Raw genomic sequence first — 17,788 nt, 5'->3', positions numbered from 1 at the left:
GAGGGGGAAAGGGGCCAGTCATCAATGGCGTGTAGGCTCTGGAAGAGACCAAAGGGCAGGCTTCCCAGAGCAGGTGGGAGAATGAGCCTTAGGCAGAGGCCAGGCGCAGCTCAGCTCTTAAAGTGAAAGAAAGGAGGCAGCCACAGGCGCTCAGCAGCTCAGTCTTCCTTACTGCCACCCCGGGGGTCCTGCCCTTCCCCTCAGCTGTTGGCTTCTGATGAATTCCATTGGTCCTAATGGTCCTCAGCCAGTTGGCCGATTAATTCTTCCATTTTTGGGGGACCACACTGAACAAATGTTGGCCTTGGATAAATTGACCTCTGAGCTTCAGGTTTCCTTCTGTAAAATGAAGATAGACAACCTCACAAGGTGGCTGTGGGGATTCAATGAGACTGCGTGAGGGTGCTCAGAATAGAGCCCAGCAGTGCATCACTGTTCATGATGTTAGCTAGTCTCCCCAGGCTCTGCAGGTGTGCTGACAGAGCCCACGTTTACCTCGGGGGCTCCAGGGCATCTTCCTCATCAGAAGCAGGCTCCTGGTTCCTACCTTTTAAAAGCTGGAACCCCTTTTTCCAGCTGTCCATTGAATTCCTGTTTCCAATTTTCTGTTCATTTCCAAAATCAAAGATAAGAAATAAACTGTGTGTTCTAGTATGGGAATTCTACAAGCTGTCAAGCACTTAAAAAAAAAATTCTGGCCCCACCAATAACTGGGATCTCTGGTGTTTAGGGCCATGGAATCTGTACATAAAACACTATTCTGATGAAAAGATCACTGAATTTGTAGTAAGAAGAAACATGTTCATCCTGGCTCTACATTTAATTAGGAGACTTTGGGCACCTCTCTGAGGTTTTGTTTCCTCTTTTATAAAATGAGGAAAGTAAAACCTGTTCATAGAGTTTCTATGAGGATCAAATAAGATAGCATAGGACACAGCCTCTGAAAGTGGTACAGATCTACTCAGGGATGTGGGATCACCCCACAGCACTCTGAACTGGGAGCTGCCAGCCCAGGTTTGATTTGATGGCTGAGCCCTCAGATGCTTACAGGGAGATGGTTTTCCAGACTCACCCACCATAAGAGTCATGTGTCACTAATAAGAATTCTATAACATGTATTATTATGGTATTATACGTCATCCCAACAAGAGAAAGTGGAATGTTAAATCCATATGCTCACCTCTCTGTGTTGGAGTAATGCTGGTTTTTATCTGCCTTCAACTGACTTAAGTATCAAAGGAAAACCCTCTCCATCTGGTGTCTAAAGAACTCCAGTCCCACTGTCAGGGATTTAATTTATTCCCCGCAGGATTTCTTAGCCCCCCACTCCCCCACCAGCCACCACGCAGAGACGGCCTCCTACAGCAGCCCCTCCAGGCGCCTCCCTCCTCCGGGGCTGTGCACTGTCCTGCTTGCAGAGTCGAGGTCCTCCCGGGAGGGGCATGGTGAAGCTGAGTGGAGGGCTGCTCCTCCAGGCTCCTTTCATATGCTTGTGTCCTAAACCAAGAGCACAGCGGCCAAGACTTGGACGCACTACTCCATGGCAGGCCACAGACTCTGAGGGGAAATGACGGTCACGGCAAATGGGGCTCGCCTGGGCTGCGTGGGTCACTGGAATCACAGCCAAGGGCAGCTGGGACTCAGCCGTTCGCACGCAGGGGCCCGCAGGCTTTCCCCATACAAGGTCCTCCACTTGAGCCTCGTGAACTTGAATTCTATCATACTCAGAGATGTTCTTATTTTGGTGTTCAATCTTTTTTTCCTCAGTCATCCTGGGTTTGAAAAGCTAATTCCAATGATTCTTCGTGGACAAGAAGGACTCTGTTCTGTCCCCAGTGAACTCTAAATTCTTGGGAGTGCCTCCATTTCTCCTTCACACACATTTATCTCATATTTGCTCCCTGTGGCCTTGTTTCAAAATCATGAGCATCAGTGAATGATTGATCGATCATTGGTTAAATGAATTCAACTTGTAGGTTTGTTCTCTCCAGGCATAGAGCCCTTTGTTTTCATTTATTTTTATGTTTCTAGGTTGACAGTGTTGATTTTAGTTCTGAAGTTCTCCCTCAGCAGGAGGTCCAGCCACTTCTTTCTTTCCCCTGTGTCATTTACCATCAGCCATCAGCGCCTTTGGCCACCATGGCACCCAGTGCCCAGCCCCAGACCCATGGCGGGCAGGTAGTTGAGGACTGGGAGAGTCCAGAAGCTCCCTCCAGGCTCTCTGCTCCATCATGGGCTTTTGGAGCCAGCGGGCAGCAGGAAGCAGAAGAATGTTCCAGGCCTTCCTCATTTAATATTTAGATTTTAAATGTAATACTTTCAAGGATTTAATTGCAAAGAGCCTGTTTTCAGATTCAAAAGCAGCCCCTATAAACCTGGATCTTTGGTGAGTGATGAAATCTAAAGGGTCAGATCTCTCAGCCCCCTGGCAAGCAGGGTAGCCAGATAATGTCATTTCTGGCTGAAAATGCTGCGTGGCTTCCCATCTGCTTTAGGAGGAACTCCATGGTCCTGCACGAGCTGCCCACCTCCAACATCCATCTCCTCCAGCCCTCTCCAGCCCATCCACCTGAGGTTTTCATGTTCCCTGTGGCCCCGGCCTAGGACACTGCCCCTTTCTCATTTCAGGTCTCACCCTTGCATCTCACCTACTCAGAGTTGTCTCCAGCCACCTGGTCTGGAGCAGCATCAGGTCAGGCCCAGAACTGTCCTTGTCACCTTTGCTTCTCTATGCTCCCCCAGAGCCCCACTAAGAGCCACTGCTTGGGTCTCAAAGTCCACTCCACCTCACCCCACAACTCAGCTGGTTTCCCCCAAGGTCTGCATATGCCAAAGCTTCTCCTATGTCTTCTCTTCCCTCCTTTCTCTACCCTCAATAACAATGAGCTTTCCCTGTGCCCTGTCCCTCCTGGATCCAGTATACAGGTAAGAACCAGGACTCTGGAGATGTAAATCTATTCAGCAAATCCTGAGGGACTGTTGCAAGCCAGATACTGTGCTGGGCTCTGGTTTACACTAGGGTTTGAATCCCAGCTTTTCTACTTAATACTTGGATGTTAACTGTCCTAACCTCTCAGAACCTTAGACTTCTCATCTTTAAAACAGGACTAGTAAAGTCTAATGCAAAGGATCATTTTATGTGTGTACTTGGCTGGGCCACAGTGCCCAGATATTTAGTCAAATATTCTGGATGTTCCTAGGAGGGTGTTTATGGATGAGATTAACATTTAATTGGTGGATTTGAGTAGGCAAATTCCTTCCATGAGGTGGGTAAGCCTGATCCAATTAGTTGAAGGCATGGATAGAATAAAACACTAACCTTCCCCAAACAAGAATTTCTGCCAGCTAACAGCCTTCAGACTTGAACTGCAGCATCCACTCTTCCCTGGGTCTCCAGGCTGCTGGCCCACCCTGCAGACTCTGGACTTGCCAGCTTCAATCTCATGAGCCAGTTCCTTAAAATAAATCTCTCTCTCTTTCACTCTCAATTTATATATATATATATATATGCACATAAGTCTTTTCCTCTGGAGACCCCCTTGTAGGATTTTGTAAGATTCATTATTATTAATTGCTGCTATTTATTGAGTACTTACAGTGTGCCACCTACCTTGCTGAGGGTTTACCATACATGTTCTCATTTAATCCTCACCTTAACCTTATGAGTTGGTACTATGGTTGTCCCTTGTGTTCAGTGAGAAAACAGATAGACGGCAGCCACTCACAGTTAGTGGTGGCTAACACCCACCAGCTTAATGGTGGCCTGATGATGGAGTTTGTGGAGGAGAGAGAGATGTGTGTGAGCAATTACTGGACTTTGTTCAGTTCCATTTCGGACCTGTCCATTTAAATCTTTTCACTGATAAGCCCATACGCTAAAATAAGCCAGCACACGGCCGGCCTGCATCCAGTGAAGCAGAAGGTGGGGGAAACTGCAGCTTGCAGGCTACCACGGCTTGTGGAGCAGCCGCCAGAGAAAGATGGCTAAGCATCCGCTGCAGTTTAACCCTGTCCATTCTGATGGGGAGGCGCTTGGCCTGCTCTGGGAAGTGGTAAGAGGCCATAAGTCCTTCTGAAAGTACTGGTTCTCCTGGCTTGCCATGCTGGTGGAAGTTTTCCTTTATCCCTAAACAAATTTTCTTTTAATTGGAAAGAGGAGGATCAAATAAATTTTTTTTTAAATTAGAAAAGCCTTTTAAGGCAGGTAAATGTGCAATTTTCTAATAGGCAAATTAGAAAAGCAGCTTTCATTTACTATATCCCTCTCAGCATTTCAGGAAGAGCTTTGCCTGTGTTCTCTCTTGATCTTCCCACAGACCTGTGAAGTGGTTATTGCTTGACAGATAATGGCACAGTGGCTTGAGGGACACAGGGACTTGCCCAGGGTCACATAGCTGTAAGCACATTAATTGCCACTGCAGACCTGTGCTGTCAAATGAGCTTCACCAGGAGCAAGGTCTTGGCAGATATGGGGAAGGCTTGTCACTCTGATCATCTGCTTCTGCTGGGAAATGTGGCTAAAAGAAATGCCTAAAAACAGATGAACCTGTTTGTTTTCTTGCCTGAATTCATTCATTCACTCACATATTCATTCAACAAGCACATACACTTACTCTGTGGGTCAACATGTTCTAGGTGCTACAAATAAGACATAATTCTTGTCTGGCCAAGCACTGGGTTGACATTGTGCAGAAGGTAAAACACTGTAAATGCCGAATTCAGCAAAACCTTCCCTGACGGATCTTACTCTTTGTCCTAAAAACTCACACACTGGCTTTTGCTAAGAAATGTCCTTATTCCTATAACCTGCTGACCTTGACTGGCTGATGTTTGTATTGTTATAGTCCTTTCCAAAATGCATGCCCTCTTAAACCAGTTAGGATACACATTCTTGAGAGCAGAGGCTATACCCTTATCAGCCACCCAGTAAATATGCTCTGACTTGATGCAAATCATTTCTGATACTTAATAATTTTCCTATAGAATCAAAATGTTCATGCTTAAGCAAGTCATCAGTTTTATTTTTAAGCATTGAGTTGCCTGCTGTCTATTTCCTATCATGTTTTTTTTCCTAGATGTAAATGAGACTGTGAATCCATGTGTGCAAAGCAGTAATATAAGTTAAACTTGAAATTCAACTATTTAAGTACCTGTTCCTGCAAACCCAGGGGAATGAGAAATGATTGCCAGAGGCACATTAGCTTTAAGAGCTTGTTTCAAACTCCATGTTCTCTTTCTCTCTCCCCAGCTCTTACTTCCTTCTTTTGCAGTCCCTCAAATAACAGTATGATTTTTCCAAATTCATACAGTAACTTCTGAGCTGAGAGCAGAGTCCAGGGAAGTACGAGGGAGGCCATTGCCCTCTGCCTATGGTTCCTTTAGGTCCACAGGACCTGCCAGACTCTTGCTTCAAGGCAAAATTTGTTAAGTAATTTAATAAACCTGGAAGTCTGGAGGAGGAGGAGAAGCTGTAGGAACTAAAGCAGCTGCCAGTCTGATGATCATAGTACAGAACTAACATAGGAGTAGCCATGGGGGAAGACGCCAGTGAAATGTAAGTAACCAGCTCACTTCCTCCCTGGGCTACAGGAGCCCATGCCTGTCCTTGCCTTGGCCGCCCTCCAGCCTTGTTTGACCTTGGAGCTGTACCTGCAGGGCAGGGGAAAAGCCATGTGTTTCCCTAAGCAGGGTCTGGCACTTTGCCTGGCTCCCTGTTGGCATCACAGGTGATTCCCTGTCAAGGCTGGTCTGGCTCCAGAAGGAGACCTGGAGAGTAGTTCCCTAGAGGGAACCTCTGAGGTGGATGTTGGGTGGGGAGGTCTTCTCTCCTTTCCTGGGATCCTCTGTGGAGGGGTAGAACTGCTCTACCACCCAACCACCTAATTACAGTGCTCAGATATTGGCTTAGAACGGACGGCACACTTCCAGGGCTGGTACAACAGTCAGATCACCTGTACTCAAATCTTTCTCCACCTGGCCTGTCACCTGGTCTAAAATTCATATGCCTATGCTTTCTGGAAGGTCCAAAAAACACCTGTGAGGATGAATAAGTGTCATTTGAGAATGTAAGGTTTAAGCACTACATTAATTAGCCTATAAAATTGTCTGTGGGTGGGTGCCACACAGCAGAGCTTTGAGAAACAGACTCAGCAGGGGTAAGCCTGAAGTCATAGGTGGGTTAGAAAACTGTGTAGCACCAGGGGCTCAATAGACAATGGAGCTGGTAAAAGTCGTGAGGCAGAAAAAGGCAGAGCATGCATCCCAGGGCAGGAGGGCCTGTAGGCTCTGGCCAAAATAAGGTGTGTGTTCCATTTAAAGAGGCAGTCACTAACCCACCCAGCCCACTGATGCTGCGGGAGGATGTGGCCTCCCCTGGACAGGTTTTTGGGTTTTGTTTTGGAGATTGATTGATTGGTTGATAGATTTTTGGAGAAGGGAGAAACTAACCAGCTTTTTCACATGTTGGCAACTAATATAATTATTTTTAAACACTGTGTGGGCCTCCACAGCACAAGTTAAATAAAATATCTGTGGGCTTCATTTGACTACTAGGAAATAGTGAAGGAGGAGTCTGCCCACAGCCATAACTGCTTCTAGGGGCAGCTAAAATTCTGCTCTTCCCAGCTCTAATGCGTAACATAATTATTTAACTAGCAAGAGACCTTTGACAATCAGTCAAACTCCATTCAAGCCAAGAGCCAAGTGCACTGCTGTCAGCCTCTTTTCACCTCAAGTCCGTATCTTAACCCTGAAAATAGTTCAACCCATTATTGTCTTTTTCCTCTTCTTATAGCTCAAAACAACTGAAAGGCAAAGCTTCTCCAGGAAAGTTTCTCTAAAGAGGCAGCACTGAATTCTAGAGACCTTTGCCTCCCAGTCATTAGTCAGGAATGTTCCAGGTAGATCCCTTAGCCAGCAGTGTTTTGAACCAGGACAAAAACCCTAAATGACCTTGGGCATGGTTCTTAGCCTATCTGGTTCCTTTTTTTGCTCAGAAACAAAAAGTGTCATAGTGGGAATATAAGCACAAAACCAAGAGTGGATGATCACTTATCTTCCAGACACCTGTGCCTCAATTTCCTCCTGCACAAAACTAGGAGAACAGGCCTAAGACCCTTGGGGACAAAGGGTCTCTAACAACCTTCTACTTAGAGCACTTCCCTCTGTGGAACTCAGCTGGCAAAAGTGTGAAAGGGTGAAGTTTGAATTCTTTGCACTTCATCCCACCTCCTGTTACATGATGCCCTCTAGGTGAACTCTGGATGCCCCAGAGACACCTAACTGAATAAAAAGCCTGGTTATTTTCCTGAGTGATATAGCAGGGTATATGTATATGTATATATACAAAAAAAGACAGAGAATATCATGTACATATGAGTATCACTTGTACCAAAAACCACATGATAAATTTGTGCCCCTTGTTTTTAAAGTTTCAGAATGTACTAACTGCTGACTTCAGAGAGCACCGCCAGGACTTTCATGCGGAATGCCACTAAGTGTTTAGTGTTTGGAACTATCTGCTCATCCTGACTTGGAATCAAGTTTATTTATTCAGCATAAAAGGAAGTATTTGAACTCACAGAGTATGATTCTCAGCAACTTTTAAAAGCAGCAAGACTGGACAGACAACTTTTAGGACAATAAGACATATTTCTCTGTTCTGAATATGACCTTGCTGTCTTAACTAGGCAATTATAGCTGTACAGGACCTCAACATGAAAAATGGACTTGAGTTTTAGTTAATATAGGTAATATATTTAGATGATAAAAATGAGCCTTTCCCCCCACTAAAATCCCATTCTATTGCCTTCTTCATTCAGTTATTTAGTTTTGAACAGTCTTGTGAAATTAAACATGTTAGTGACATTTTTGTGAATATGACAATATTGCCCAGACAAAGAGAATAACTTTCCCTATTTCACTCTGATTTTTTTGCCAAGGTTATTTGGACCTAGATGGCCTTTTGGAATCACATATTGCATAAAAAAATAGGACAAGAGCAAAACCGAACTGTAAGCAGCTATAGGGCACAGCCCTTTGCTTACATTACTTTTTTTCTGCCTCCCCTCAACATTTAGCATGGTATCCAACAGAAAGCAGGTGTCAGAGAACTTGTCAAATATGGAGAAGGGCAGAACAAGAGAAAGGGCCAGCAACTGCCTAAGCACATGATGCACACGAATTAGCATCAAACAAGAGGCAGGCTGAACCCCCAACTCTTCTAGGGCACAGCGAGTCCTGCTCACATCCCTCCCAAGTATCACTTGTGTTGGACCTCCTTTCACACATGCGCTTTTCCGGCACAGTTTCATCATTGTTCCCAACTCCTTTTTATCTAAGTGAATATTCACCCTGCCCATTTCCAATGTTAAGAAGCTGATTCTGTTAAAGACCCTCCTGGCTTCTTTTCTCCCAAGCAGGTTGTCATTTTGATCACTTTCCTCTGGACTCTCTCCTAATACAGCCTCTGCACTAGTCATTTAGAAGCTGCTAACAGAGGAAGGACCTGGCGCAGTGCATTCCATCAACGCTATCTTCTTCTAAACCACTAAGTGGAAACCAGCCTCACACTCTCCCCCACACAGGGTTTTGTGATGCTACACTCAGCGCAACACCTCCTATGACCCTAGACTTTTTCTTTTTCTCTTCTTAGACATTACCCGTCATTCCTCTACCTTTCTTTATGCGGCTTGTGTTTTCCTGACCCCTCTCTGGGGAGCGACCAGAACATGTTGCTGTAACTTTTGCCTCCTGTTGTGATCCCTGGAGCTGTTACCACAGGGATTTTCTCTAACTGGGTTCCTCCTCGTTACGTGGTTCTGTCCACAACGGGCATCTCCTGGGAAAGACAAATTGTTCATTCCGTTTTGCTTCACGGGACTATTTCTGGAAGTTGAACAAGTTGGCTGGTTAGAATGAACAACCCTTCACTGAAAACAGGTAAGTGATTTCCCAAGGGACTCCAAAGTATTATTCCTTCTCAGAAACATCACAGTTGCCTCTCCTTGGATTCCCTGCTAGTATTATATATAGGTCTGCTATGCTGTTGTTCCTTTTCGGGTGGGAGACATTACAATGCAGGTGCTTGTTAATTTACTTACAGGTGATCTACCCAGGTTTAGCTTTCTGCTGCAACCACATGCTGGTTGAATATATGGTCATTCACCGAATATGGGATATGGGATGTTACTAACTTTTATTTCACAAGAGGGCTTGTTGGCATCAAAGACCTAGGGGGATGCAAGAAATTCATTTCAGAACTGGTTTGAGGGAGGCAAGTGATAGAGGATTGACCTAGAAATTAATTTTGGAGGAACTGAGGTTGAAGTTAATCATTCATTCATTTGATGAATATTTACTGGATTCCTACTATAGGTAAGGCACTGGGTATAGAAACAATGAATAAAACTGGAGAACTACTAAACCAGAACAACTGATTATTTGGAGCTCCAAGACATGGAGACCCAAGAACTCTTGGAAGAAGAAATAAAAATTACCTGGAAATCAGCTCTTCTCTTTACTGTTTCTTTTTCTCCTTTTAAAAAAAATCCTAAAATAGGCCCCTTTCCTCAGAGACATCAGTGAAGCCACTTTAGGAGAAGAATCAATGCCTCTTGGTATAAGATTTGAGAGGAGGAGCAGGAAAGTGTGACCTCTTCTTTTTGTGGCCTTTGGCCACTAGATTCTGGGGATTTAATGTATTGAGTAAGTTAATCAAGGGAAGTAAACATGAGTGAAATTCCCAAACATTTTGAAGCCAAGTGCTATAAACTAACACCCCTGATACAGAATAGATACCCAGTGTTAGCTGAATTGTGTTGAAGATCATATTTTCACAGAGAAACATTATCTTAGGTAGAGGAACTAGAAAAAAATTCTAATAATGTTAAAATAGAATGAAGAAAGAAAAATTCATTTAATATATAAAAGTTATTTGTATATTTGTTTACAAATTAATTAGTGTAAAAATCAAAAGTAAAATCAAAGTTAGCTCAGATCTTCTGGCCCATGGGAGATTTGGAATCCTAGGTACATGTCTGGTGATAAAAGGACTTCCCACCCAATGGATAAATCCTCTCTATAGCATTTCCAGCTAAATGCTTTCTTTTTTTAAAAGACCACCTCATGTAATTTCAATGTAGTGTTATTTTAGGCCTTAAACTTACATTAATTAACATTTCCTGAGAAGATATATAAACTCCAGAGATTCAGGAGATGTTAACCACATTTTGAAGGACACTTAAAGTTAACATGGTTTCAAAAGATAAATTCCTAACTCTGTTCTATTTTGTTTAATTTTACCTCCTGGAATGTTCTCCATTCTCTCAAGAGATTGTAGAATTCACTCTCCAAGTGAAAACAATTTAAATTCATTTTAAAATAATTTAAATGAACACTCCTAGACAACATGCAGCACTTGAAATGGGAAGAAAGGTTGACAGTTTTATGAAATCTAACAATAAACATTAAAGGTGTTAAATGACGAACACTACGCAGCGTTTCTCCTGGTGACTGTTATGCCTCCTGCCCCCACTCGACCTTGTGGCTGATCAGTGGGAGGTTTCTGCCTTACATTTCAGCCACACCATCCTTACTCTGCATATGTGGTCTTTGTTCATAGTAAATTCTCACAAAAATATAGAGCATGTGTCCTGGTAAAATAACAACTCTGACATGCCAACATGCTTAGAGTACAGGAAAAATTTTAGGAAAATGAAAAGCTGCTGCTATGGACTGAATGCATTCCCCACCCCACCCCCATTCATACGTTGAAGCCTGAATCTCCAAAATGATCTTATTTGAAGGTGGGGACTTTGGGAGGAAGTTAGAGTTAGATTAGGTCATGAGGGTGGGAGTTTCACGATGGGATTAATCCCTTTATGAAAAGAAAGAGGCAGGAATCTCTCTCTCTCCCACTCCCTCTCTCCTTCTCTCCCTTTCTCCCTGCCTGCATGCCTCCAGGAAGGGCCTCCTGAGAACCTCATGTGAAGATGGCCATCTGCAAACCAGGAAGAAGGTCTTCATCAGGAACCAAATCAGCTGGCACCTTGATCTTGGACTTCCTGGCTTGCAGAATTGTGAGCAATCACCCATTGTTTAAGGCACACAGCCAATGGTATTTTGTTATAGCAGCCACAGCTGACTGTGACAGATACCTTCACAAGCCAGCTGGTGTTACTGACCTGGCTTAGAAACTGCAGAGATCAAATGATAATCTTTATATGTAGTAGTCATACTCTATTGTTGATGTCATCACTTGCCAAGACCCATATAGATCTCTACCACAACTGTCAAATCTTTATTGAGCATCTACTATATGTTGGGCAATGTTCAAAGTCCAGCTCCATGAAAGCTCTGAATTTTTAGACTCTCAGAGTCTCTAGGAAGAAATTATTAGCTTAGAATTCTACACGTGGAAGATCAGCAGGCTTACAACAGCTATAACTTCCCACACAGCTGAATTGGACCCTCTGGGGTTATTTCTTTTTTTCTACTATTTGGGAAGTAAAGGTGAAATCTGGGTATTCCAAGGGCAAACTCTATTTTTTTATTCAAGATGACAATAGAGAGATAAATAGCAACCAAATTAGCATTTTTTAAAGTCCTAAAGGAGGGTAACAATAAGAGTATTTGATACAGGAATTCAGAGGAGGAAATAAACTATATACTGGGAGAAGGAAAAAACCAGCACAGGACTAGCATTCCAAAAGCCTAGGTGAGGGCTTGAACCTGAGTAGCAGCAGTGACAATGAGAGCTAAGACAAGAGAAAAGACATTAACAAGCCAGGGAGAGATTCACAAAAAACCACCTGGCTTAGTGAGTGGATGCTGAGGAATTATTCTGGAGGAATTCAGAAAGAATAAGATTGTGACTCTAAGTGGCTGAAAATGTTTGCATTAATAGGGCATGGTATTCAGGGGGGTTGATGGGGTGATGTGGAATTGGTTGATTCTAACTTTTTCATCTGTAGAGTTTGAGGTAACGGTTGTATTTATGGTGTGACAAAAGGTAGAAGGTGATGACATCTGCCACCCTATCTTGGTGTTCCTTGGCTCACCATTGGCTTCCACACTTGGCCTTGGGCTGGCCAGATCCAGATGTGAAGTTAAGTCTTAATAAACTGAGTAACTGGGCTTTAGTGGCTGGTAAGCTACAAAAACACAAAAACAAAAACAGAGAGACTTTGAAAGGAAGGGGGCCCCACCAAATGTTTAATCAGTGATCTGTGAAAGTGTGGGAATTTCTGCTTAGACAACAGACTAGTTATAGGGTCAACCCTCCACCCATTCCCAAGTGAAGAGCTATCCCTTGCTGAGTCTTAACAGAAGGACCACGAGTCACTGACCAATCCCCAAAGCGAAACCAGTCATCAGGAAGTGGGGCCCAGTGGCCCGTCAGGGAACAGCTGAGTTTTAGGGTAAAAGCTACAACCCCTTTATCAGATAATAAGCACATTGCTAGGAAGATATGTAAGTTTGCATATTCAAATTCCCACCATCAATAGGTTTATCTCAATGAGACTTTGTTTTAAAATAATCTCGATTTACTTGCCTTAACCAAAAAAATGAAATGAATCTTAATTTTAAAATCTGGCAAACCAGCATTCCAAGACATCATAACAGAACACATGTTTCTTTAAAAAAATATATTTTGAAAAGCATTCCAAACATAGTGAAAGATATAGAGGATAAATATCAAATACTTACCTATGTACCACCTGGATACAACAAATGCCATATTTGCTTCAGTTTTTTGAAAGGAAATTAAATGTTACAGCTATATTTTTTCTCCCTTGTGTACCTTCTCAGCTTCCCTTCCCTTCCCTAGTTTCTTGGAGGTTATTGCTATTCAGAAACTGGTATGCTTTTCTTGGGCATGTTTTTTAAACTTTTACTAAATGTAAATGTCCCAATATGTATCATGTAATATTATTTTGTATGCTTTTAAATGCATAATAAATGATCTCATGTTGTATTTATAATATGCAGCATATTTTTATATATCATAATGCATTTATTCACTCTGCCACTAAAGGACATTTAAGTTGTTTCCAGTTTTTCCCTGGAATGAACATCCTTGTACACGTTTCCCTGAATGTGGGAGTTTCTCTAAAGGATCTTAATAGATGCAGAATAGCTGGATTTCAGAAATATACATCTTTACCTTAACCAGACAGGGCCAGTTATTCCTCTAAATGATTGCTCAAAGTACCCTCTTACCAACATTATATAAGAGCTCCTAATTCCCCACACTTTGTTAAACATTTTTAATTTTTGTCATTTTAGTAGTTGTTTGAATTTTCATTCCCTGATAAATATTGAAGCTCCTTTCAAAATAGCAAGCTCTACTGCGTCAACTAGAAGTCGTTTACCTCTCATCACCAATTAAGACAGAGTATTCCAGATGGGGAGTACAAGAGTCAGAGAGAAAAAATTAAAGCTAGGACTAAGAGCTACTGCCAAAGATAGATCAATCTGATAAATCAAAGCATACTTGAAGTTATAGTCAATGGGAAAGCATGAATGATTTTTTTTTAAGCATGAATGATTTTTAAAAATTGATTCATAACAACTTTACAGTTATGTGGTAGAGCCCTTTGCTGAGCACCCTTCAGATCCTCTCATTAATACCTGTAAGAGCAACAAGGAACTGCAAAAGGTTATCTATAAAACTATAATCAGAGTTAGTGGCTGGACATACACTGGACCCCAGGTCGCTAATTCTTTACAAGGGCAAACAGATGATGGGGTAATTTGGGCATTTGTGGTGGGGCCTAGAGCATTCAACCTAGGAAAAGTAGAAGGTTCTCAAGTTGAAAGGTTTATATGAATTTAGAAGAAGGTGAACATGTTGAAATTTGTAGTTCAATTTCTTCGTCCAAAGAACAGGGAGATGGGTTGTGCTGGGGAAACAAGTTAGGACTCAGATAAACCCAGGCATGCCATTTACCTTCTACCTATGAGATTCTCAGAGTCTCAGTTTCTCCACAGAGTTGTTGCAGGACTAAAAGTACACTGTTTCTAGTTTAGTGCCTGGTATACATAAGCGTTTAGTAAATTCATGATTGTAACAAAATAACTGAGCAGCTACTATGTTCCAGGTACTGCTGCAAGTCCTGGGCACACAGCAGTGAAGAATTAGATCAAACTCCAGCAGTCAAGAAGTTCATATTCTGGAGGCAAGTGACAAACAATACAATAATCCTCTTTATGGATGTCAGTTGACAAATGCAATTGTGAAAATTAATGAGGGTAAATGAGGGAAAAACTGAAGAGGGCCACTTATATTCAATGCTGATTTCTCCTCCTGCTCATTTCCAGGCTACTGTGGGAACCATATTTTGAGTCACTGGAATTCTAACTTTTTTAAACTGTGAAATGGGAAAATCATAATGGAATTGTGCATGGTCTTATTTATTTGCAAAAATTAAAGTTTTTTCTTTCCAAACTTTGATTTGTTTAGAACTTTAAAGCAAAAAGAAAAAGGCAAGATTATTGGAAATCTTGCTGAGTTAAGGCTGACAAAATATTTTAAAGTTGTCCAAAATTAATAGGCTTTAATGAGGTGAAAGGGACTTCATTGAAAAAAGAAATGTGCCTATAAACAAAAATATATGCAGCAGTGAAAGCAATGGGCAGAGACTCATAGGAGGCCTGGAATGTAATTCAGCCTCAATTCTTCCATAACAATGGAAATCATGCAACCTCTCTGGGCCTGTTTTCTTATCCATTAAATGATGCTAAAAAGCCATCAGTTCTACAGTTAATGCTCTCCCCTGACACTTCTACCCCCAAGTTTATTTTTGAGAGTTGACATATTGATTGTTGCATTTATTTCTATTTGATTCTTTTTTTTAAGTCTGATGTTGGACCACGACAACTTTCTTTTAAGATATAGAAGTTTCCTTTGCAATAATGTACAGTTTCTGCTCCTGCTCAGCCTCTCTCTTTAACCAGGACATAATGAGTTAGAAAATCTTAACAAGGACTTTGTTCTAAGGGCTCCCAGGACTTCGACAAGGCTTGAATAATTTCTTTCCTGTCATTTCTTCATGCGTCACTTCTTTGGGTGATGTTTTGAAAACATGTTAGTCTTTTGTGGTAAATAAATATGTTTAAAATGATCAATAACATGATATTATTGGAAGATCACCAAACTGTTTCAAAGGTGAATGGAATGTTGAAGTTGTGTGCCAAGAATTTTACTCAAACATACTTTTTTAATCCTGTTTGGTGATCTTGATATAAATAATTTGTTATTGTTATAAAAATAAAGCTGAATTTTTTTCCAAACATCATGCTCATTTCAACTTATCAAAAGGAGAGATGAACCTTAGAAAACAATATTTTTAAAACCATGTTGCTTTAAAAATTGTTTTACCATGTCTAGTAGTTTTTCAGTGTCATCTTTTGTTTCAAAGAAACTCCTTGCTTTATTAAAAAAGGATTTTTCACTAGATGGCCTTAGTTTTTGTTTTTAATATTCTTGCCAGCAGTCAGATGGCAAAGTAAGCCAGCACATTGCCTTATATTTATTTGACTCACTCTCCGGTGTCAAATAGACCAGAATTCTACAGACAAGTTTCTTCTCTGAGATTCTTCAGAGGTGTGATCTGTGAGATAATACTGTTACCCAGTGAATGCAGCTGAAATCCCAAAGGTTAATTTCACCACTTGCAAAAAATCAAGAGCATTTACCTTGACATTTCTTCTTAGTGTTAAGTTCTCCATAGAACCATTAGCCATGACAGAGCCTTGAAACCTCTCCAGAGCCTTTAGAGAAGAGCTGACCAGCTAGAACATGGACTTAGAACTCCTTTCCTGCAGATCACCTACTTATGCTTTAACTTTCCTTTCTACCATTAACAGATATTTAGTCTACTTACTACAATCTCTGATATTTGTGTAAGTGTTGATGGTAACAACTTGTTTGCATGAAAACTCACCTTTTATTACTCTTACTGGTGTCAACCTCATTGAAGTTCTCCTTCTCTCCCTCTTCTATCTCTGCCACAGCCCCCTTCCACCAGGGTCAGCACCTCCAAGTTGCCCCAGTCTTAACCATCCCATAACCTGCTGTGAGATTCACTTCCCTAAACTCCTTTCCATCATGCAGGTCCCATGCCCAAACCTTTAAGAGCTCTCACGTGCTCCTGTGATGATGTCCAGTCCTCTTAGCAGGATGTTCAGTGCCCGCCATGATCTGATTGATCTGATGCCAGCTTCGAAGCTCCTGCCCTTGCCCACCTACCTGCCCCACCCCATTGTCCCTTGTCCTTACTTGTCTTCCTAAAGTGGACATTCTCCATTCAACTCCTACCCATTTTTCAAAGTCCACGTCAGGCCACACTTTCAAATCCTATCACCTTCCTTGACCATTCTAGTTTACAGGGATTCTCCTCCTCCCGCTGAATACATAGACTAGCTGCTTAATTGGGCCCAAAATCATACACTCATACTTAAAATTGGTATGAGCAAGTCAGGGCTTAATTGTTAGTACATAAAACATGAAATCACAGAAATGGAATGAACTTTAGATTTCACCCAATTCAGTGTCTCCTGAAACACAGGAAATTCTCCTTAAGCATGTCTCCCTATGGGCGAAGACCTGACGGACAGGGTGCTGTGCCTCAAAATGTGGCTGTTTACACCTTTGAATTGCTCTTGTAGTCAGAGGCATCTGCTTTGTAAGGAAGAAAAACCTTGCTCATCCTGTTCCAACAAGATGAGAAATAATGCCTTCAGGGAAAAAAAAGAAGAGAGGGACAGAATCGTCTTGCCCTTCCAACTGAATGAGTTTCGAGTTCAAATGAAATCCCTTGTGCCTATTTTCCATGGTCTGCAGATCTGTGGTGTCAGCATCGCCTGGCGGCTTGTTGGAAATGCAAATTCATGGGCCCCAGTCCAGACCAACTGAACCGGAAGCTCTGAGGGTGGGGCCCAAGCATCTGCATTTCACCGAGTTTGAGGCCTGCATCACCCACATGCAATGGGAAACAGCTGGCCACTGTATCTTTGCATACTTAACAATGGTTAGTGCCACTATGCCACCTTTTCTTCAACTAAATAATCTCTTACAACTGTATCTCAGTTATTTTATTTTGCCAACCATATGATCACCCAGGCATCCCACATTTGATAAACAGGTGCGAACACAGGTATGGAAGAGTCCTACATTCTTCCAGATTTTATCACTCCGAGGTAAAAAGAAAAACAGCTCCAGGTGACCGCATGAAAAAAACACTTTTAAAACAGCCAGCTGCAGTTTAGTTTCCTTAAAAGATTAGACGGAAAAGGTTTTTGTGGTGTGCGACCCTAGCTGGGCTGGGCGACAGTTCTGTACACTGTGGGGTAGAAGGGAAGCGGCCGGAGAGAGCGGAGGATGACTGGCAGTTGTGCTTTGAGGGGTTGCTTGGGTAGTGTTTATCTTGCCCCTCCAGCAAACACATACACTCTCAGTTTCTGGTCAGGAGAGGGGAACCCCGTATTTTGTAGACAGAGTCGCAGAAGCAACTTTCGAAGGAAAAAAAAAAAACAGAAATAAAAAAAAAGTCAAGGCTCAATCTCCCCAGGGGGAAAGAAACTGCTCTGTTTGTCCCTCTGTAACTGAGCAACACCCCGGGCGCCCCGCGCTGCCGGTCCTCTGCGGTTTGCTAGCTCTTCTCCGCCCAGGTTCACTTCCACCCTGTGAACGCTCCGGCAGCGAAAACGGGCGGGGCGGCCGCAGCCCCCAGGCCGCCAGCTGTGCGCGGGCCCCAGCAGCAGGGGATCCCGGCCCGCGTGCGGC

At 42.5% G+C, this 17,788-nt stretch overlaps 1 long non-coding RNA gene across 1 annotated transcript in view; it reads right to left on the bottom strand.

Annotated features, from left to right (window-relative positions):
* LOC140849051 (uncharacterized) overlaps positions 1-15,785 on the bottom strand; it is a 40,827-nt gene extending 25,042 nt beyond the window's left edge. Inside the window, exon 1 of the long non-coding RNA XR_012130519.1 lies at positions 15,700-15,785. This is a non-coding gene — a long non-coding RNA (uncharacterized lncRNA). The remainder of the gene's footprint in view (positions 1-15,699) is intronic.
* Between the last annotated feature and the right edge of the window lie 2,003 nt (positions 15,786-17,788).

Source organism: Manis javanica, chromosome 1 (genome assembly GCF_040802235.1).
Source record: "Manis javanica isolate MJ-LG chromosome 1, MJ_LKY, whole genome shotgun sequence".
NCBI classification, from domain to species: Eukaryota; Metazoa; Chordata; class Mammalia; order Pholidota; family Manidae; genus Manis; species Manis javanica.
Note: the sequence above shows the minus strand (reverse complement) of the source record. Positions and strands in the feature narration are given on the sequence as shown.